This window comes from Scyliorhinus torazame, chromosome 4 (assembly GCF_047496885.1).
Source record: "Scyliorhinus torazame isolate Kashiwa2021f chromosome 4, sScyTor2.1, whole genome shotgun sequence".
Classification (NCBI taxonomy): Eukaryota; Metazoa; Chordata; class Chondrichthyes; order Carcharhiniformes; family Scyliorhinidae; genus Scyliorhinus; species Scyliorhinus torazame.
The window spans coordinates 233,631,941-233,655,515 of record NC_092710.1 but is presented as its reverse complement, the minus strand read 5'-3'; the positions used below and the strand labels follow the sequence as shown (position 1 = coordinate 233,655,515).

Genomic DNA, 23,575 nt, shown 5'->3' with positions numbered 1-23,575 from the left:
TTAAAAAGCATTTAGATAGTTACATGGGTAAGATGGGTATAGAGGGTTATGGGCCAAGTGCGGGCAACTGGGACTAGCTTAGTGGTAAAAACTGGGCGGCATGGACTGGTTGGGCCAAAGGGCCTGTTTCCATGCTGTAAACTTCTATGATTCTATGATTCTATCCTGTTAACAGTGTGAAATTATCTACCCTGTGGGGGCCAGAATCGGTCGTACCAGGGCCCGGTTCGTGCCGGCATTCGCGACGGCGCGAACACTTGGGCTCCATATCAGAGAATCGCCCCGAGGTGTTGGGCGTCTTGTAAAATATTAAGGTGGATAAGTCCCAGGGCCTGATGGGATCTACCCCAGAATACTGAAAGAAGCAAGAGAGGAAATTGCTGAGGCCTTGACAGAAATCTTTGGATCCTCACTGTCTTCAGGTGATGCCCCAGAGGACTGGAGAATAGCCAATGTTGTTCCTCTTTTTAAGAAGGGTAGCAAGGATAATCCAGGGAACTACAGGCCTTACGTCAGTGGTAGGGAAATTACTGGAGAGAATTCTTCGAGACAGGATCTACTCCCATTTGGAAGCAAATGGACGTATTAGCGAGAGGCAGCATGGTTTTGCGAAGGGGAGGTCGTGTCTCACTAACTTGATAGAGTTTTTCGAGAAGGTCACAAAGATGATTGATGTAGGTAGGGCAGGGGATGTTGTCTATGTGGACTTCAGTAAGGCCTTTGACAAGGTCCCACATGGCAGACTGGTACAAAAGGTGAAGTCACATGGGATCAGGGGTGAGCTGGCAAGATGGATACAGAACTGGCTAGGTCATAGAAAGCAGAGAGTAGCAATAGAAGGGTGCTTTTCTGATTGGAGGGCTGTGGCTAGTGGTGTTCCACAGGGATCAGTGCTGGGACCTTTGCTGTTCGTAGCATATATAAATGATTTGGAGGAAAATGTAACTGGTCTGATGAGTAAGTTTGCAGATGACACAAAGGTTGGTGGAATTGCAGATAGCAATGAGGACTGTCAGAGGATACAGCAGGATTTAGATCGTTTGGAGACTTGGGCGGAGAGATGGCAGATGGAGTTTAATCCGGACAAATGTGAGGTAATGCATTTTGGAAGGTCTAACGCAGGTAGGGAATATACAGTGAATGGTAGAACCCTCAAGAGAATTAAGAGTCGAGGGCTGCACGGTGGCGCAGTGGGTTAGCAGGTTCAACTCCGGCTCTGGGTCACTGTCCGTGTGGAGTTTGCACATTCTCCCGGTGTTTGAGTGGGTTTCGCCCCTACAACCCAAAAATGTGCAAGCTAGGTGGATTGGCCACGCTAAATTGCCCCTTAATTGGAAAAAATGAATTGGGTACTCTAAATTTAAAAAAAAGAGTATTGAGAGTCAGAGAGATCTAGGTGTACAGGCCCATACATCACTAAAAGGGGCAACACAGGTGGAGAAGGTAATCAAGAAGGCATAGGGTGCAGAAGGAATTTACCAGGATGTTGCCTGGTATGGAGGGCATTAGCTATGAGGAGAGGTTGAATAAACTTGGTTTGTTCTCACTGGAACGATGGAAGCGGAGGGGCGATCTGATAGAGGTCTACAAAATTATGAGGGGCATAAACAGTGGATAGTCAGAGGCTTTTTCCCAGGGTAGAGGGGTCAATTACTAGGGGGCATAGGTTTAAGGTGCGAGGGGCAAGTTTTAGAGGATATGTACGAGGCAAGTTTTTTTGACAGAGGGTAGTGGGTGCCTGGAACTCGCTGCCGGAGGAGGTGGTGGAAGCAGGGACGATAGTGATGTTTAAGGGGCATCTTGACAAATACATGAATAGGATGGGAATAGAGGGATACGGACCCCGGAAGTGCAGAAGATTTTAGTTTAGACGGCAGCATGGTCGGCAAAGGCTTGGAGGGCCGAAGGGCCTGTTCCTGTGCTGTACTTTCCTTTGTTCTTTGTAATTGGCAAGGAGGGAGATAATGCATAATGCGTACCTCTTTGGGCAGCATCATCACCCTCCCCTCCAATTCCACATTCTAACCACTCTCCGGATAAAGAGGTTTCCCCCAATCCCTCATAAGATTTATTGATGTCCAATGAATATTTGTAATTCCTGACATCCATGATCTTGTTTTGCCAGTGTGCATGTTTTGCAGAAATAGATGCCTATTTAATGTTGTGACGTTTGGTACACTTTTTAAGACATTTATAGGCATAATTATTTCTTTTGGGAGAATTCGAATAGGTACATTTGAAATGAAATGAAAATCGCTTATTGTCACGAGTAGGCTTCAATGAAGTTACTGTGAAAAGCCCCTAGTCGCCACATTCCGGCGCCTGTTCGGGGAGACTGGTACGGGAATTGAACCGTGCTGCTGGCCTGCCTGGGTCTGCTTTAAAAGCCAGTGATTAGCCCAGTGAGCTAAAAAAGTGCTGCTAGAAACTAAAAAGATGCCTTTATTTGTTCAACAAAAAAGCAGTACGCTGAAGTGGTTTATGAATGGCACATTTCATGACTTTTATAAACAGGAGTTCCAAATCACCAAATAAACTTGTCAGCCAGAACACTTCAACATCAAATCAAAATAAAGTTTCTTCATTTAGCATATTGACAAACTGAAATTCACCAGGAGAGGAAAAGCTACTAAATTCATTTTATTTGCTTGATCTTTAGCTTCATAGACGCCAAGGAAATTTATTTTAAAAATGGAATCTTTCACCTCCAAAGGCTGTTAACTCTTTGCTTAAATTCAGTTCCATAGGTTTGGCATATCACTCAAAGAGCTATTATTCATGGCTGGGATTTTACCATGACCTTGACATGATCAAACCTGAAAGGTTACAGATGTTACAACAGCTAAGCCTGACTGTGTCCTAGCCTGCTGGTCTCTGTATAAAGGTTGCTGGATCAACATTGTAGTTACGGACCGAAGTACAGCCACCTAGCCTGACAAAACCCTTGCCGAGAGATAACTATAGAGCAGTTCTATCAAAAGTAAAGCACAATTGTAGGTAACTTTGAAGGTCACAAAGACCCTGCCAATGTTTGTCAACATGACTACAGCCCTGAATGTTAATGAGTGGGCATCAGCAGCTACATTCAGTTTACAGTCTCGATACAGCAAACAGAAACCTGTGCTTTAGTTCGTGGAAACAATCCCTTTCATTCCTTTCCCGCTGAACAGCAACTGCCACATGGCAAGCCTTCCCAGGTGTTATCCAACTGCTGGATTTTGGAATGTACATAGATTGATCGCAGTCTATGTTCTTCTGTTCAAAGTGTTCCTAATTACTTTCATTGGCAGGCTTCTGAGGTAGGGTTCAACATCAATTTTCTTCAACAAAGAATAACCACATCTAAAATGAAGCTTCATTCTTGCCACGAGGCTGCAAGAGAGAACTTAATAACAATGGGCATGTGATTTTACATCACTTCCCCAAGGTAATGTGAATGGTCTCCTTTACATAGACACATTAACAATTTGTTCGGCATCACCCCTGTAATAATCCACAGGAGGCAGGGGTACCGTCACTACACCAGTATTTATTTGCAATAACTATATACAAGAGCAGCTCCAAACAGTGCTGCTAGCATTCCAGTCAACTTAAGACTGCCTCACAAAGCCTACACAGGTGCTTATATGGGCCCCCTCAATGAGCTATCATTGAGGGAGCTCATACTCCAATTGGCCAACCAATAATGCCAATTGGAGGTCATTACACCCCTCCCCCGCCCCCCAAGGTCAGAGGAATTCCTGCCAGCTGGCATTCCTCTGAGCTTCTTCCTGCTCCTCCTGTCCGGGTCTGTCACCTCTGTGTCGTCCGCTGGGTCGTTCTCGGACGTGGGAGGGGTGTACCTTATAGGTGCCCGTCTTTTCCTTGACGACCTCCTTGGAAGTTGTACTTCCTCCTCCTCGGGGAGAGGTGGCGCGGCGGCCTCGTCGAATGTGTCCATCTCCGACTCTGACGACTGGATGACGGAGTCTGGAGAAATTGCTCGGGGCTGGGTATCTTTCCCGTCTGAGCTATCCCAGCTTGAGGCGATCCTGCTTCGCCTGCCTCCAGGTGTGGTTCCGCTGCCCTTATTTGGTCTAGGTGTTTCTTCGGCACCTTACCTCCTATCGAAACTTCATATGATATGGGCCCTATTTGGGACTCTACCGTGCCTTTGACCCACGTTGGTCCATTCCCATAATTCTTGACCCTAACTGGTGCCCCCACCTGGAAATGTCTCTGCTGCCGACTATTATCATGCCCCCTGCATTGGACCTCCAGTTGTTTCTCCACTTGCCCCATTAAATTTGGGAAAAGGAGACTCAGCCTCATTCGCAGCCGCCTTCCCATTAAGAGTTCAGCTGGCAGTATGCCCGTTGTGGAATGCGGTGTGGTCCTGTAATCAAACAGCCAGCGGGAAAGCTTTCTGTCCATTGATGCTGTCGGTTGCTTCTTGAGTCCCGCTTTTAGTGTCTTGACCGCTCTCTCTGCCAGGCCGTTGGATGCTGGATAGTAAGGGGCCGTTTTGATGTGGCGGACTCCGTTTCCCTTTAGGAATTTTCCAAATTCCCCACTTGTGAATGCCATTCCGTTGTCCGACACCAATGCCTCCGGAAGTCCATGTGTTGCAAACGAGGCCCTGAGCTTTTCAATTGTCGATGCTGTGCTTGCCGCGTTTACCCGGTGGACGTCCAACCATTTGGAGTGGGCGTCCACTATCACCAAAAACATTGAGCCCATGAAAGGGCTGGCATGGTCAATATGCAGGAGGGTCCACGGTCTGCCTGCCCATTCCCACGGGTGCAATGGCGCTGCTGGTGGCAATCTTTGCCCCGGTTGGCACTCCTGGCACCGACGTACCAAGGCTGCTATGTCTGTGTCCAATCCTGGCCACCAAACGTAGCTTCGAGCTAGCATCTTCATTTTAGACACCCCTGGGTGTCCGTGATGTAACTCGGTTAAGATTGCCCGAAGGCCCTGAGCTGGGACATTACCCGGGCTCCCCATAATAGGATACCGTCTTCTACGGTTATTTGGTCCCTTCTGCTCCAGTATGGGTGCATCTGGGGCTCCACTGGTCTCTCCGGTTCCCCTGTTAGCAGTAAATGCTTCACCTTGGCTAAAACTGAATAGGTTGTGCGTCCACTGGTAGGGTGTCCAAATAATTTAGAGTCATTACTGTCTCCTCTACTTTCGGTATTAGCGGCGGGGTGTCTGGGAGGGGAAGTCTGCTCAAGGCATCTGCATTTGCTACTCGCGTTCCCGGTCTGTGCTCCAGAACGTATCTATACGCCGCCAGTAGCAACGCCCAGCGTTGGATTGTAGCTGATGCAATCGGGGGTATTGACTGGTCTTCTTTTAATAACCCTAATAATGGCTTATGGTCCGTCACTATGGTGAATTTCCGCCCATACTGATACTAATGAAATTTTTTCACTGCAAATATCACCGCCAGTCCTTCCTTCTCGATTTGGGTGTACTTTCTCTCAGCCATCGCCAAGGTCCTCGAAGCATAGGCTATTGGCCGTTCTTCCCCATTCCTTCCTCTATGGGCTAAGACAGCTCCTACCCCGTAAGATGATGCGTCACATGTGACCACCAACTCCTTCCATGGGTCATAATGCTCTAGGACATTTTCGGATGACAGCTGTTCCTTAATGTACCTAAATGCTTGGTTTTGGCGGGAGGAGAATTTCCATTCTTGTCCCTTTTTTAGTAGCTGGTGGAGGGGTTCTAGGATGGACGCCCTATTTTCAATAAATTTACCATAATAGGTTACCAACCCTAGAAATAATCGCAGCTCCTGGACCATGGTGGGAGCTGGGGCTTCTTTTATTGCCCTTCCTCTGTCTTCCAATGGGTGTAAGCCGGACTCATCTCCTTTATATTCCTGGTACGTCACTTGTGGGGCTAGAAAAACACATTTTTCTCTTTTCAGCCGTACGCCTGCCTTTGCGAAACGCCTGAGCACTTCCTCTAGGTTCCTTAAGTGTTCCCTGTTTGTCCTACCCGTGATTAAGACATCGTCCAAATAAATTGCCACCTGCGGTAGTCCCTGCAGAATATTTGCCATCGTACGCTGGAATATAGCGCAGGCTGATGACACTCCGAAGGGTAGCCTAGTATAACGAAAAAGTCCCTTCAGGGTGTTGATCGTAGCGAACTTCTGGGAGTCCTTGTCCAGTTTGAACTGCAGGTAGGCGTGGCTCATGTCCAGTTTTGTGAACAAAAGTCCACCTGCCAATTTGGCATATAGGTCGTCTATTTTCGGGATCGGGTATTTGTCCAGCAGTGTATATTTGTTTACCGTCTGTTTGAAATCTCCACAGAGATGTATCAAGCCGTCTGGCTTCAAAATTGGTACCACCGGCGCTGCCCATTCCGAGAACTGTACTGGTCTGATAATGCCGTCGCGCCGTAACCTTTCTATTTCGACATTTACTTTCTTCCTTAATGCAAAAGGTACCGGCCTGGCCTTACAGAATTTTGGAAGGGCTTCTGGGTCCACGTGCAAAGTTGCTTTGGCGCCTATAATTTCCCCCAAACCTTCTTGGAAGACCTCCAGGTATTTTTGGAGTACTCCACTCAACTGCCCGCTTCCACTCTGGAAAATGTTCATCCAATCTAAGTTTAGGGGCGGGATTCTCCGAAATGGAGGCAGAGTGTTCGCGCTGTCAAGGTTCATGACGGCGCAAAACGGCCCCTATCCCGACCGATTCAGGGCCCGATAATGGGCTAGGAGTGGCGCCGCGTCATTTACACGCGCCAGGCATTGGCGCCGCGTAAAGGCGGGGCCGCATACATGACACGGCCGGCGCCGCATAACTGGCGTCACCCGCGCATGCGTGGTTGCCGTCCTCTCCGAGCCCACCCCGCAAGATGATGTCAGACGGATCTTGCGGGGCTGCGGAAGAAAGGAGGTCCTCCTTCAGAGAGGACGGCCCGACGATCGGTAGGCACCGATTACGGGCCAGACCCCATTTCAGGCCCCCCCCCCCCCAGTGCAGGATCCACCCCCCCCCCCCACAGGCCGCCCCCCCCTCCCGCGCTGTTCCCGCCGGCAGCGACCAGGGGCGTCATTCTCTGACCCCCCGCTGGGCACCGGATATTCGGCGGGGGCGGGAATCGCGCCGTGCCGGTTGGCGGGCCCCCCCGCTCGATTCTCTGGCCCGGATGGGCCGAAGTCCCGCCGATAAATTGCCTGTCCCGCCGGCGTGGATTAAACCACCTTTTGAACGGCGTGGGCGGGCTCCGGGGTCCTGGGGGGGCGCGGGGCGATCTGGCCCCAGGGGGTGCCCCCACGGTGGCCTGGCCCGTGATCGGGGCCCACCGATCCGCGGGCGGGCCTGTGCCGTAGGGGCACTCTTTCCCTTCCGCCTCCGCCATGGTGGAGACCGTGGCGGAGGCGGAAGAGACTCCCTCCACTGCGCATGCGTGGGAAACTGTCAGCAGCCGCTGACGCTCCCGCGCATGCGCCGCCCGGGATGTAATTTCCGCGCCAGCTGGCAGGGCAACAAAGGCCGTTTCCGCCAGCTGGCGGGGCGGAAATTCCTCCGCGCCGGCCTAGCCCCTCAATGTTGGGGTTCGGCCCCCAAAGATGCGGAGCATTCCGCACCTTTGGGGCGGCGCGATGCCAGTCTGATTGGCGCCGTTTTGGGTGCCAGTCGGCGGATATCGCGCCATTTCGGGAGAATTTCGCCCCAGGTGTGGACGGCGCCGGGGGGAACCCGCCGTTTCGGGCTGGCCGCTCGGCCCAGCCGAGCCTGAGAATAGCAGGGGTCCCGGAGAATCGCCATTTTGGGTGTCTCGGGCGATTCTCCGGCCTGCGCTGCGCGGAACTCGACGGGGCCGTTCTCGCCGCTTGGGAGAATCGCGGGAGGGCATCGGACCGGCGTCACGGGAAAATTTGGCGACCCAGGCGATTCTGCCAACCGGCGCGGGAGCGGAGAATCGCGCCCTAGGTCTTTCAGCCAGTTCCGTCCTATTAAGTTCGGTCCGGAGCCCTCTACTATCGTCAATGGTAATCTGAGCAATTGTTTGTCATATTCCACGGGTACATGAGTCGTGCCTAGAACTTCCAGGGGTTCCCCCGTGTAGGTTTTAAGTTTTGTTGATGTTTTTGTTACGGTTAGTGGCTGGAGTTCATCTTTGATTTTTTAAAAATGTTGCTACTCCCATTACTGATACGGCCGCACCCGTGTCTATTTCCATTATTGTCGGCCGACCGTTCACCCGTGGGGTGATCTTAATAGGTTCTGCTTTCTTCGTCGCAATATCATATAACTGTTCCCCTTCGGAGGAGGATGGGGCATCTAGGTTGTGTACTTCCCTGCGTCCCAACCTGCTATTCCTCTTTTGCCACTTCCTTCTAGGGTTTCTGTCGCTGTTACCCCATTCTGTCTGGTGCCAGAAACGGTCCTTCTCTGTTTGGGGAGCCTCAGCCGGTAGTTCCCTCTGTCTCCAGTTAGTCCTAGCAGACTTGGGGGCAGTTCTGGGGTTTTCCTTTGGCCCTCTATTCCACAGGCTTTTCCTGAGGGCGGCTATCTGGTAGCTGGACCTATTGTGGTAGTCCCTCTTTCAGGTATCTACCTCCATTGGCGTGCCCTGTAATTCCTGCACCCCACTTGCTGCCTTTTCTAGGGACAGTGCGAGCTGTAACGCCCGCCTGCAGTCTAGCTGCGTTTCCGCCAACATGCGCTTCTGTATTGTCAGGTCGTTTATGCCACACACTAACCAATCCCGAAGCATTTCATTTAGCGTCGGGCCAAACTCACATTTTTCCGCCAGCCTTCTCAAGCGGGTCAAGAAATTTGTGACTGACTCTCTGTCTTCCCGCTTCGTTGTGTAGAATCTGTACCTACGCAAAATGAGGGGTGGTCATACTGCTCTTCCACCAATTTTGTTAATTCTTGGAAAGGTATCGTGTCCGGCGTATCGGGATAAGTTAGACTATGTATAATGGCGAAAGCTGATGGTCCGCACGCCGACAGCAGTATAACTCATTTCCTTCCGTCCTCCATCATCTCATTGGCCTGGAAGAAGTAACACATTCTCTCCACATACTGGGACCAGTCCTCAATAGTCGGGTCGAATGCATCTAACTTCCCAAGAAGCAGCATTTTTGAAAGAGCAAGGCTTACCCTCCGAGTGCGGCAGCTGGTCTCCGCAAGGTTCTTTGTTTACCTCGTCGCCACTGTAATAATCCACAGGAGGCAGGGGTACCGTCACTACACCAGTATTTATTTGCAATAACTATATCCAAGAGAAGCTCCAAACAGTGCTGCTAGCATTCCAGTCAACTTAAGACTGTCGCACAAAGCCTACACAGGTGCTTATATGGGCCCTCTCAATGAGCTATCATTGAGGGAGCTCATACTCCAATTGGCCAACCAATAATGCCAATTGGAGGTCATTACAACCCCAAGTCTCTGAATTCATCTCTGGTTCAGAGAGTCTACCCATTTGTGTCCTCAGCTCTCTTCGAGGAGATTGAGAATTCAAGCTCTCCATGCAATCTCTCAAACTGTGTTGGGTAGAATAAGAATTGTCAGAGGATAGCAATTTAACATCCAGGCCATCTTCTAGGTCTCCTGAAGAACTGGTCAGCTCTGTAGAAGGTCTCTTCCTTGAAGAAACTAGTGCAGTCCTGTTCCTTCACATTACATTGCTTTCTGTCTCCACAAGGTGGGATCATGGATGTGATATTTTCTCAATAACTCGGCCTTGACAACATTGATCATGAATCCACGCTTATCCTTGAGGGTGGTCCATTGGTAGTTTGTGTACTCTGTGGCATTGATTGGAGCATTACTGATCCTCCTTTTCCCTCACCTCATTCAAAGCTGTTGCTCTCAGACATGGCACGTCCAGGCGGAAGAGGAGGACGTTGAGTCCTCAAACTCCTTCCCATTAAAAGCACACTTGGAGCCAGACTGTTCCGAACTGATAAAGAACGATGACATTAATCCAGCACTGCTAAGTTATCTTTCATTCCTAATAAAGTCTTTACCATCTGCGCTCCCCTTCAGCCTTACCATTAGCCTACAAGTATCACAGCGAGTTAGTCGTATGGGCAAACCTGGAAGATTCAGTGACCTCCCTGAAGTATCTGTTAGCGAACTGAGCACAGTTGTTCAAAATGATGAGGTGCGGAAATGTGTGGCATGGATGTTTTACTCTTTGTGCCTGTGCACGCTCAATGGATCTGGATTCATGTGTGAAAAGTGTTCCCAGCTGAGGTTGGTCCAGAGCACAATTTCACACTGTCTGGCTAATTAATGACATCCAGAGTGAAACATACTCCGCAAAAGGCTGAGTGTTTCTGGGTGGGGGGTGGCAGGAAGAAGGTGGGGGTGCGCTGAGGAAACAGAGGGTGTGGACTGACATTTCTGCTGTGCTCCCTCCGGGGGACAGCTGCTGTGGAGCTATCCCAGGAAACTGTTGACCGATTAAAAATAAATATCGATGTCAAAGCTATGCCATGATAATAATGATCTTTATTATTGTCACAAGTAGGCTTACATTAACACTGCAATGAAGTTAAGTATCTGGACAACACAATTACACACAGACCTCAGCCCCAGTCTCATTAGTTAACATTATTTGACCCTTGACCTTTCATCCCACCCAGGATCGAGGTTGCAGCTTAAACATTAAGGCCGCCATGGGTTAGGATATTGGACCAGGCAAGGATACTTCAACCCAGGATGACTCTGATAAAACGGTATCTTTTATGCTCAAACAAACTTAAACTTAAACACATAATTAACCACATTAACATCAAACTATTAGCTTTACAATGAACAGGTAAACAGTTCATAGCTAAAAAGAAAAACTATAACTCACTATCTACACCGGTCACTATATATATTCCAACAAAGCAACAAGAGCAGCACGGTGGCGCAGTGAGTTAGCCCTGCTGCTTCACGGCGCCGAGGTTCCAGGTTCGATCCCGGCTCTGGGTCACTGTCCGTGTGGAGTTTGCACATTCTCCCCGTGTTTGTGTGGCTTTTGCCCCCACAACTCAAAGATGTGCTGGCTAGGTGGATTGGCCACGCTAAATTGCCCCATAATTGGAAAAATGAATTGGGTACTCTAAATTTAAAAAAAAAGGAATCCAATACAGTTCAAAATCCTCTCATAAATAAAGTTAGCAATCAGGGTTCCTTGCTGTTCTCTGTACACAGCTTTGGAGAGAGATGCCTTCAGGAGCAACTTGAAAATCTGTATGTCACACTCAAATTCTATAGCCAAATGTCAAAACCACAGACAGACCTGGCTCCTCCCATTAATTACATCACCTGTATCCCACTAAGATGTTCCATGACCTGCTTAGCTAGGACTAAACACCACTCGCTCATTAATTATCTACACCCGATGAACCTCCAAAAACATAAACGATATTTCATTAGCCATCTCTTTGTAAGCAAATAAATGGTTAATATCAATTATTACCTCACCTTTGCGACTCCTTAATCACAGGTTTAGCAAACATGCTGCCTGTATGTATTTTAAATTAGGGCTTTTAATAACATTACTACAACAAAATACAAAATATAATATATAACACTTTCCTACATACACCTCCCCCTTAAAAAATAGAACCAACAAAATGAAATGATGGCTTCCTTTTCCAAAGCCTTTTCAACTTTTCCAGAAACCTCAATGGTCTGTATAAACAATTGTCTCTGATGAATTATTAGCATATCAATGTCAAAATGTTACAATGCCAATACCAAACCCAATGGACCTGATTCAAGGGAAAAACTTCAGTGTGATATCGGGCACATTTGGCGGGGTATTTCGTGATGGCTAGAATGTTGAGATGGAGACCAATATTCAACGGCACTTAGCTGCTTTTTTGGGCTTGGGGAGTTTCTTCCTGTTCAAGGCCAAACGTTGAAATTTTTCCGACTGGGGAACTGAACTTGCCAGCAAGACCGGCTCCTCAGAGCTCAGGGCACCATTTTAAAAGGCTACCACGATCTCTATGTGAGATTGAGGATCCCCCACACACACCCTTTCAGAACTCCCCCCTTTCAGGAAGCCCCTTCTTCCCTACCAACCTTTCTGCAGCCCCTTCATAACACCCTCACCCCCATTTTCAATTGAATGGGCCCCTCAGGCCGCAAACCTCGGCACCTGAGCGCTGCCAGCCTGGCACTCTGGCAGTGCCCCAGGAAATCTCAACCAGATACCCTGACAGTACCAGGTTGGCACTGCCAGGGTGCCCAGTTGGCACTTCTAGGATGCCTGGGTGCCATGGGGAGTGCCAGGGTACTTCCCGGCCCTGTTCCTGACGACGCGGGAGGTTCTATTGGCCTCTGCCAGTTCCATTAATCAGCACCAGTTGAGTCCTGGGTGCCAGGCAAATGCGGCGTTGGGATATTTAAATGAGTCTAATGGCTCAATTAAATGTCATTATCTGGACCACACCCAGCGAGGGCATGATCCAGATTACACGGCTGCCACACGGTGCTGAGGAACCGGGTTTGATCCCGGCCCCGGGTCACTGTCTGTGTGGAGTTTGCACATTCTCCTCCTGCCTGTACCCCCACAGCCTAAAGATGTGCAGGGTAGGTGGATTGGCAATGCCAAATTGCCCCTTAAATGAAAAAAAAAAGAATTGGGCACTTTAAATTTAGTTTTAAAAAGATCGCGTCGGGCGAAGCAACTCGGGTGACTCAAGAACAGCCCGTTGTGAAGCCCGATTTGGGGCTCTCCTGGGATTCAGGTGTCATTCCCAGGTCTGTGCCGGGAGCAATGTCATTTCTAAATCATGCCCAATGCCTCCTTCTAGTTGGTCAATTACTCTGTTTGATGAATATTTAGTTAAGGTTTTTCTAGACCTTCATCGCCTTCATGTAACAGTACAGCACCAACGTTCACATCACTCCCATCAATGGCCACTTTATTTTACATGTCACAGTTTGGTGTTGCCAAACCTGGTGTGGTGGTTTACACGCTTTCAGATTGCCAAGTGCCTCCTGACATTCTGATGTCCAATGAAAGTGCCGTTTTTTTTTTTAAAGTTCAGTCACTGGACCAACCACTCATGCCCAGAAATCTCAGAACTTCTCTTCTCGATTATGGTATTGGGAACTCCCCAGTAGTTTCTGTTTTCATGTTCTGTGGGGCCATCTGACCATGTCCAACATTATAGCCGAAGAATATAACTTGGGCATTTGCAAACTCTGTTTTAGTCAGGTTTACCACCAAGCCAATCTCTTGTAGTCGATTGAACACTTCCTTTAAATGTTCCAAATGCTCCTTCCCCATTTTTCTGAGCATCACCAAATCATCTCTGAACACTGCACACTTCTTTAGTCCAGAAATGACCTTGTTGGTCAGTCTTTGGAATGTTGCTGGTGCATTCTTCGTTCCAAGTGGCATAACTTCAAACTAATGTGGACCATTTAGTATCACAAAAGCTGGGACTTTGTTCACCTTGCCAGTAAAGGTACTTGCCAGTATCTTTTTAGTTAACCAAGATTGGTAATAAAATTTGCTTTTCCCACCTTTTCAATACAGTCTTCCAAACGAGTAATAGGATACGAATCTGACTCCGCTACTACATTGACTTCCCTATGGTACACACACAATCATACCATTCCATCTGGTTTTTGTACCATCATAATAGGTGAGCTCCAATCACTGCAACTCACTTCAATGGTATCATTCTCAAGCATGCTTTCTTTTAAAAAAATAATTTTTTATTCAAATATTCACAAAATATCAACAACAAAATACAGCAAGAAAAGACCCCCCCCCCCCCCCCCCCGTACACATAAATAATAAATTAACACCCATCATCAACACAAAAGCAAATATACATGCCCACTCAAGAAAAACCAACCCCCCCCACCCCCCCCCGGGCCGCTGCTGCTGCTGACCATCTTCTAATGCTCTGCCAGGAAGTCTAGGAACGGTTGCCACCGCCTGAAGTACCCTTGCACCGATCTCCTTAAGGCAAATTTCACCCTCTCCAATTTAATAAACCCCGCCATATCATTGATCCAGGATTCCACGCTTGGGGGCCTCGAATCCTTCCACTGAAGAAGAATCCTTCGCCAGGCTACCAGGGACACAAAGGCCAGAATTCCGGCCTCTTTCGCCTCCTGCACTCCTGGCTCCTCTGCCACCCCAAATATTGCGAGCCCCCAGCCCGGCTTGACCCTGGAACCTACCATCCTTGACCCCGTCCTCGCTACACCCTACCAAAAGTCCTCCAGCGCTGGGCTCGCCCAGAACATATGGGTGTGGTTTGCTGGGCTCCCTGAGCACCTAGCACACCTGTCCTCGCACCCAAAGAACCGGCTCATCCTTGCCCCGGTCATGTGAGCCCTATGCAGCACCTTAAATTGTATAGGCTGAGCCTCGTGCAAGAGGAGGAAGAGCTCACTCCCCCCAGGGCATCCGCCCACTTCCCCGCGTCAATCTCCACACCCAACTCCTCCTCCCACTTACCCTTTAGCTCCTCCACCGAGGCCTCCTCCTCCTCCTGCATCACCTGATACGTTGCCAAGATCCTTCCCTCTCCAACCCACACACCCGACAGCACCCTGTCCTGGACCCCGCGTGGCGGCAACAGTGGGAACTCCACCACCTGCCGCCGAACAAATGCCCTGCCCTGCGTATATCTGAAGGTGTTCCCCGGGGGGAGCCCGAACTTCTCCTCCAGCTCACCCAGGCTTGCAAACTTCCCGTCCACAAACAGGTTCCCCATCCTTCTAATACCAACCCTGTGCCAGCTCAGGAACCCTCCGTCCATCCTCCCCGGGACAAACCGGTTGTTCACCCATATTGAGGACCACACCGAGGCCCCCACCTCCCCCCTGTGACGTCTCCATTGCCCCCAAATTCTGAGAGCAGCCACCACCACCGGGCTCGTGGTATACCTCATTGGAGGAAGCGGCAGTGGCTCCGTTACCAGCGTCTCCAGGCTTGTGCCTACACAGGACGGCATCTCCAGCCTTTTCCATGCCGCCCCCTCCCCCTCCATCACCCACTTACGCACCATCACCACGTTGGCAGCCCAATAATACCCACAGAGGTTAGGCAGCGCCAACCCCCCCTATCCCTGCATTGCTCCAGGAACACCCTTCTCACCCTCGGGGTCTTCTGCGCCCACACAAACCCCATAATGTTCCTATTAACCCACCTGAAGAAGGCCTTAGGGATCAGGATGGGGAGGCACTGGAACAGGAACAAAAATCTCAGAAGCACCGTCATTTTAACTGACTGCACCCTACCCGCCAAGGTGAGTGGCAGCACGTCCCACCTTTTAAACTCCTCCTCCATTTGCTCCACCAGTCTCGTGAAGTTAAATTTATGCAGCGCCCCCCAACTCCTAGCCCCCTGGACCCCCTGGTACCTGAAACTTCTCTCCGCCCTTTTTAGTGGGAGCTCACCAATCCCCCTCTCCTGGTCCCCTGGGTGAATAACGAACAACTCTCTCTTCCCCATATTGAGCTGATACCCGGAGAAATCCCCAAACTCCCTGAGAATCCTCATCACCTCCAGGATTCCCCCCACCGGGTCCGCCACATATAGTAGCAAATCGTCCGCATAGACCAACACCCGATGTTCCTCCCCACCCCACACCAGCCCCCTCCAATTCCTCGACTCCCTCAATGCCATGGCAAGGGGCTCAATCGCCAGCGCAAAGTGCAGGGGGACAGGGGACACCCCTGCCTCGGCGCCCAGTGTAACCAAAAATACTCTGACCTCCTTCTTCACCACCAAGGCCTCATACAGCAACTTAACCCACCTTTTCAGCACCTCCCACAGGTACCCCCACTCTACCCTATCAAAGGCCTTCTCCACATCCATCGCCGCCACTATCTCCGCCTCCCTTTCCACCGCCGGCATCATTATAACATTCAAGAGCCTCCGTACATTCGTATTCAGCTGTCTCCCTTTCACGAACCCCGTCTGATTCTCGTGAATGACGTGCGGAACACAGTCCTCTATCCTCGTGGCTAAAATTTTCGCCAACAACTTTGCATCTACATTTAGGAGTGAGATCGGCCTTTATGACCCACATTGTAGGGGATCTTTGTCCCGCTTCAGGATCAAGGAGATCAGCGCCCGAGACATTGTCGGGGGCAAAGCCCCTTCTTCCCTTGCCTCGTTAAAGGTCCTGACTAACAAAGGGCCCAGCAGGTCCGCATACTTCTTTTAAAATTCGACCGGGAACCCATCAGGCCCCGGTGCCTTCCCCGCCTGCATGCTTCCTATCCCTTTGACCAACTCCTCCAACCCAACCAATGCCCCCAGCCCCGTCACCTGCCCCTCCTCTACCCTCGGAAATCTCAGACAGTCCAGGAAGCGACCCATCCCTCCCTCCTCCAGTGGGGGCTCGGACCGATACAGTTCCTCGTAGAAGTCCCTGAAAACCCCATTGATACCCACCCCACTTCGCACCATGCTCCCTCCACCATCCTTAACTCCCCCGATCTCCCTAGCTGCCTCTCGCCTCCGAAGCTGGTGCACCAGCATCCGGCTCGTCTTTTCTCCATATTCATATAGCGCCCCCTGCGCCTTCCTCCACTGCGCCTTCGCCTTCCTGGTGGTCAACAGATCAAATTTGGCCTGGAGGCTGCGCCGCTCCCTTAGCTATCCATCCTCCGGGACCTCCGCGTACCTCCTGTCCACCCTCACCATCTCCCCCACCAACCTCTCCCTCTCTCTCTTCTCCCTCCTCTCCTTGTGGGCCCTAATGGAGATCAGCTCTCCCCTGACCACTGCCTTCAGCGCCTCCCAGACCACCCCCACTTGGACCTCCCCATTGTCATTAGCCTCCAGGTACCTCTCTATGCACCCTCGGACCCGCCCGCTCACCTCCTCATCCACCAGCAACCCCACCTCTAAGCGCCACAGCGGGCACTGGTCCCTCTCCTCCCCCAGCTCGAGGTCTACCCAATGCGGAGCGTGATCGGAAATGGCTATCGCCGAGTACTCAATATCTTCCACTCTTGGAATCAGCGCCCTGCTCATAACAAAGAAGTCAATCCGGGAATAGGCCTTGTGGACATGGGATAAGAATGAGAATTCCCTGGCCCCTGGCCTCGCAAACCTCCATGGGTCCACCCCTCCCATCTGGTCTATGAACCCCCTCAGCACCTTGGCCGCCGCCGGCCTCCTACCCGTCCTAGACCTGGAACGATCTAGTCCAGCACCGTATTGAAATCCCCCCCCCGCCATTATCAGGCCCCTTCTCCAGGTCCGGAATCCGGCCCAACATACGCCACATGAAGCCCGCATCGTCCCAATTCGGGGAGTATACATTGACCAACACCACCCGCTCCCCCTACAGCATGCCACTTACCATCACATTCCTACCGCCATTGTCTGCCACGAGGCTCGACGCCTCGAACGACACTCTCTTCTCCACCAAGATCGCCACCACCCGATTTTTTGCATCTAACCCCGAATGAAACACCTGGCCTACCCACCCCTTTCTCAACCTTACCTGATCCGCCACTCTCAGGTGCGTCTCCTGAAGCATGGCCACATCCGCCTTCAGCCCCTTCAGGTGCGCGAACACCCGGGCCCGTTTGACCGGCCCATTCAGTCCCCTTACGTTCCAGGTTATCAGCCGGATCAGGGGGCTACACGCCCCCCTCCCACACCGACTAGCCCTATCCCCTCCTAGACCAGCCACATGCCCGCGCCGCCCGCACGGCCCGTTCCCCACAGGGCAGACCCCTACCCCAACCTCCTCTACCGACTCCAGCTCCCCCTTGGCCACTCCAGCAGCAACCCGGTTCCCCCCCGCCCCACCCCCCCAGTTAGGTCCCCCTCTAGCTGCATTGCTCCCCCATTGCACCCCCGTAAGTCAGGCGACCCAGCCACTCCTGCCACTCCCTCGACCCCTCCCAGTGTGGAACTTCCCCTCCCTCCCCCATTGCCCACCAGCAGGCTCTCCCCCTCCCCTTCCACTTCTAGCGCGGGAAAAAGCCCGCGCTTCTCAGCTCCGGCCCCGCCCCCTTCAGCCCTAACCACGCTTTCCACTCGCCCGGCCCCCCCTCCTCTGGTGCAGCTCCCATTTCAGGCCCGGTCCCCTTGCCCCCATCCCCCCTGCCGGCCATCAACCCTCAAAGCCGTTTACCTGCCCCCCTCCACGAGCCCACCCGGCGGACCCAACCGAAACAGTGCCCAACCAACCCCCGAAAAACAAAGAACCAACAATGAACAAAGAACCCCCCTTCAAAATACAACACAACAATCCCCAAACATCCCTTCATCGCGGCTCCCCGCCCCTGACCCTCAGTCCGAGTTCAATCTTTTGGCTTGGACAAAGGCCCCTGCCTCCTCCGGGGACTCAAAATAATGATGTCGGTCCTTATAGGTGACCCACAGATGAGCTGGCTGCAGCATGCCGAACTTCACCCCCCCTCGTGTGCAGCACCGCCTTCGCCCGATTGTACCCGGCCCTCTTCTTCGCCACCTCCATACTCCATTCTTGGTAGATCCGCGTTCTCCCACCTGCTGCTCCTCTCATCCTTGGCCCACCTTAGCACGCACTCCCGATCAGCAAACCGGTGAAACTGCACCAGCACCGCCCGTGGCGGCTCGTTGGGCTTGGCCCTCCTCACCAGCATTCGGTGGGCCCCCTCCAGCTCCAGGGGCCCCTGGAAGGCCCCCGCTCCCATCAGTGAATTCAGCATGGTGACCACGTAGGCCCCCACATCCGAGCCCTCCAATCCCTCTGGGAGGACCAGGATCTGCAGATTCTTCCACTTCGACCGGTTCTCCATCTCCTCAAACCTCTCCTGCCATTTTTTATGGTGCGCCTCGTGCGCCTCCACCTTCATCGCTAGGCCTAGGATCTCATCTTCGTTCTCAGATACCTTTTGCCGGACCTCCCGGATCGCCGCCCCTTGGGCCGTCTGGGTCTCCAGCAGCTTATCGATTGACGCCTTCATCGGCTCCAGCAGATCCGCTTTCAGCTCCTTAAAACAGCGCTGAAGAAACTCCTGCTGCTCCTGCACCCACTGCATCCACACTGCCTGGTCTCCACCCGCCGCCATCTTGGTCTTCCTCCCTCGCACCTTCTTTTGCTTCATTGCCATTTTTTTGATCACCCCACTCCTGGTCCAAGCCATACACTATTGGGGGAATGTTGCTCTCTCCTTCCCACACCGGGAAAAGTTGAGCAAGCGCCGTTACGGGCTCTAAAAAGAGCCCAAAAGTCCATTTCTAGCGGGAGCTGCCGAACATGCGACTTAGCTCTGCATAGCCGCAACCAGAAGTCCCAGCCGCAACCGGAATTCCCTCAAGCATGCTTTCAATCTCCTTTTGTACAAGTTTCAATTTTAGTGGATTCAGTCTATCTGGATGTGGCTTAATTGGTGTAGAATTTCCTGCATCTACATCATGTCTAATTACCTTTGTACGTCCTAGTTTGTTCCCACATATAGCTCTATGTGACTGTAATAACTCTTTCAGGTCACTCTGATTTTCCTCCAGAACGTAACTTATTCAAATTTCTTATTACTTCCTCATTGTCCAATCTAATTTGAGGAATGTCAAATTCAGAATCATCTGGATTTATCTCTTCTCTCTGAGTTATAACGACTAACATATCTTCCTTCTTGCCTTACCTACCTTCTGAGCATATTACCATGACACATATTGTGAGTTTTCCTTCTATCTGGTATTCTTATCAAATAATTTGCCTCACTCAATCTCCTTTTGATTGGATAAAGCCCACTAAATCTTGCTTTTAATGGTTCATCTACCATTGGTAACAATACTAATACTTTCTCCCCACTTACAAAACTACAAATTTTTGATTTTTTTTATCCACTTCGTTTTTCATCACATGCTGTGACAATTTTAAATGTTTTCTAGCCACCTCGCCAGCCCTATTTACTCCATCCCTAATGTTTGACACGTAGTCCAACAAGGTAGTCTCAGAATGCTAACTCGCCAATTTCTCCTTCATCAATTTAAGTGGTCCTCTCTGACCTCATGACCTAAAATCAATTTGAATGTACTGAATTTAGTTAATTCATTAGGTGCACCCCTAAGTGCAAATAGTACAAATGAAATGAAAAAAAGATGAAATGAAAATCGCTTATTGTCACAAGTAGGCTTCAAATTAAGTTACTGTGAAAAGCCCCTAGTCGCCACATTCCGGCACCTGTTTGGAGAGGCTGGTATGGGAATTGAACCGTGCTGCTGGCCTGCCTTGGTCTGCTTTCAAAGCCAGCGATTTAGCCCTGTGCTAAACAGCCCAAATGTTTAAAAAGTCCCAAATGGACTTTTTGAGCACAATCCTCTGGATAATCCTGAGTATAGATCGTCAACGTGGTCTTTAAAGTTTTGTACTACCTTTCTAACCCTCCTTGTGATTCTGGATAATACGCAGTTGATTCAAATTGCTTTACTCCGAAGCTATCCATATCTTCCCTGAATATCTGTGACAAGAAATTGGACCCTTGATCTGATTGAATTTCTTTTGGTAACTTGTATCTGGTTAAAAAAAATGTAATTGTAAAATTTTGCAATGGAATGGTCTCCAGGAACCGAGTAGGCACATCCATTATAGTCAACAAATACTGATTCCCACTTTTCAACTTAGGAAGGGGCCCCACATAATCAATTAGTACCCTAGTAAAATCCTCAAATGCTGGAATAAATATTCAGGGCGCTGATTTGATTACTGCTTGAGATTTTCCTATTACCTGACATGTGTGACATATACAGCAAAATGCAATTGTATCCTTATGCAGCCAATAAAAATGTTTTTTTTTTGCTTGAGTTTTCCTTACTCCTAAATGACCCCCTACTAGAACCTCTTTCCGCCAGACTTGCCTCAATATCTTCATTTAACGCCAACATGTTAAGTTGATAATCGCTTTGCAGTTCAAATTCTCTCTTTTTTTTGTTGCTTCTGCCATTGCCACACTCTCTGTTTCCTTTTCTTCTCCCATTGCTGCTCTCTCTATATCTTTTCCTTTGGTGATGAATGTAGGAATTTCCTGTGCAGTAATGGTTAAAGCCCTGGGTTAGTGTGTGTAGGTTTCTACTGAAAATAAGAATGATTAAAAACCCAAGTTTAATGATCAGGCAGATACTATGGCGCAGAAGGGGTATTTAAAGCATTGTAAAAGTATTATCATTCATTCTAACCATGTATAGTGTTTACCTAAATAGAGCTAATGGAATTTTGTTTCTAGAAAGCAGGTTCCCTGGAGTTAAAGTAATTGAGGAGTTGTGATTTGTCAGTTAGTGGGTTGGGATAATGTACTTAATGGAAGCAGCCAGGGTCTGAAGCAATTAGGTGTTGAATTTCAGTTTTGATTTTGCTGTGAAAGGAACAGCAACTTTTTGTTAAATGCCATGTTAAACAGTAGTTTTTTGACACAGGCAAGTATCCGCAGGCTGTTTCCTGATGAATCTATCTCTCACCTAAAGCAGTTACTCTAAGACATTTCGATACAGCAACTGTTCCTCTGTTTGGTCTCTCTATTTAAAAGTGAATTTTGAGCTGAGATGAGTTTTGCTTCATTGGAGATAAAAAAAGATAGCTGTTAGGAGCTAAAGTGTTTAATTTTATTGTTAAGCATTGTTTAACTGGTAATTGTAAGTGATGTTAAAGTTAGTTTAATACTGTGATAATAAAACATTTGTTTTAATATACCATATCCCTATTTGTGCGTGGAGTCACTCCTGCACAAATTCAGCGCCCTGAATATTTATTCCAGCATTTGAGGATTTTACTAGGGTACTAATTGATTATGTGGGGCCCCTTCCTAAGTTGAAAAGTGGGAATCAGTATTTGTTGACTATAATGGATGTGCCTACTCGGTTCCTGGAGACCATTCCATTGCAAAATTTTACAATTACATTTTTTTTAACCAGATACAAGTTACCAAAAGAAATTCAATCAGTACCCTTTCCTCACAGTCTTACAAATTAAATAAACTATTGTGGTTTGAGTCAGTATCCTAGCACATGTTGGGTTCTGGTCTGGGACCATAATACTTTTAATTCCAATTCAAGCTGTTGCATTTCTTTATTATGTGCCAACTGTTTCATTTATAGTTGAATCTTAGCTAATTCCAATTATTCAGGCTGTGTCTTGGGCAAATTTAAGCGCTGAGCTATCACTTGAATTGTAGGATCACTGCAGTGCAGAAGGAGGCCATTTGGCCTATTGAGTTTGCACTGACGCTCCGAAGGAGCACACTGCCCCAGCCCACTCCCCTGCCGTTTCCCCATACCCCCACATAACCTGCACATCTTTGGACACTAACAAGCAATTTTAGCATGGCCAGTCTACCTGACCTGCACATCTTTGGACTGTAGGAGGAAACTGGGGCACTGGAAGGAAACCCTCGCAGACACAGAGAGAACGTGCAAACTCCACACAGTCACCGAAGGCCGGAATTGAGTCCATGTCCCTGGCGCTGTGAGGCAGCAGTGCTAACCAACCTGCCATCAGCCTCCCTCTCCACTTTGGTCACCTCTTCAGGTGAAGTCAACTGCAGCATGTCTGCCAAATCCAAAAACATTGTTTTAACCGCCCTTTGCAAACCACCCAGAGTGACCTCTTCAGCACCTAGGAAACTCTTACTACTGAAATATCTATTTTACAAGTCACTCCCTATTTAAACTGACAAGAGTATCATCACCCGAAACAAAACACCAGCCCCTAACATTAGCTGTCTTTAAATTCAATAATCTCACGCCACTCTAGGAATTATACTTTATAATACTGGATAATCCCCCAATTTTTGTTAGGATATTGGACCAGACCCCAATTTTTATTGGGGTACCAAATGAGAACCCCCCAAAAATTTGCAATTTGTAAAACTGTGGGGAAAGGATACTTCACCCCAGGAGTGATGACTGGGACCTATCGGCACCTTTTATGTTAAAACAAACTTCAATTTAAACACAGAATTAATCACAAGAACATAAAAGAAATAGCTTTACAATGAACAGTTAAATAGTTCGTAAATAAAACAGAAAACTTTAACTCACTATCTACACCTGACACTATATTTGTTCCAACAATGCAACCCAGTATAGTTCAAAATCCACTCATAAACAAAGTTAGCAATCAGGGTTACTTGCTGTTCTTTGTGCAGACCTTTGGGGAGAGACACTTTCAGGAACAACTTGAAAATCCTCTGTCTTGTCAGATTCAAATCCTATAACCAAACTGCCAAAACAAGAGACAGACCTGGCTCCTCCCATTAATTAAGTCATCTATATCCCACTAAGATATCCCATGCACTGCTTATCTAGGACTAAACACCATCCCTCATGAATTATCTACATCCCAGTGAACCTCCAAAAACAGCCATGATATGGAGATGCCGGTGTTGGACTGGGGTGGGCACAATAAGAGGTCTCACAACACTAGGTTAAAGTCCAACAGGTTTATTTGGAATCACTAGCTTTCGGAGAACAGCTCCTTCATCAGGTGAGTGAAAAAACAGGAACAACATTCCATTAGCCATCACACTTTAAACAAGTAAATACTAAAATCAATGGTTACCTCACCTTTATGACTCTTTAGTCATAGTTTTAGCAGACGTACTCCTGTACATATTTTAAAGTACAAAAATATAAAATA

At 49.1% G+C, this 23,575-nt stretch overlaps 1 protein-coding gene across 6 annotated transcripts in view; it reads right to left on the bottom strand.

Moving 5' to 3' along the window:
* The window catches only part of LOC140410818 (scavenger receptor class A member 5-like), a 176,738-nt gene that overhangs the window by 132,539 nt on the left and 20,624 nt on the right, over positions 1-23,575 (bottom strand). The gene's annotated exons all lie outside the window — the stretch shown is intronic.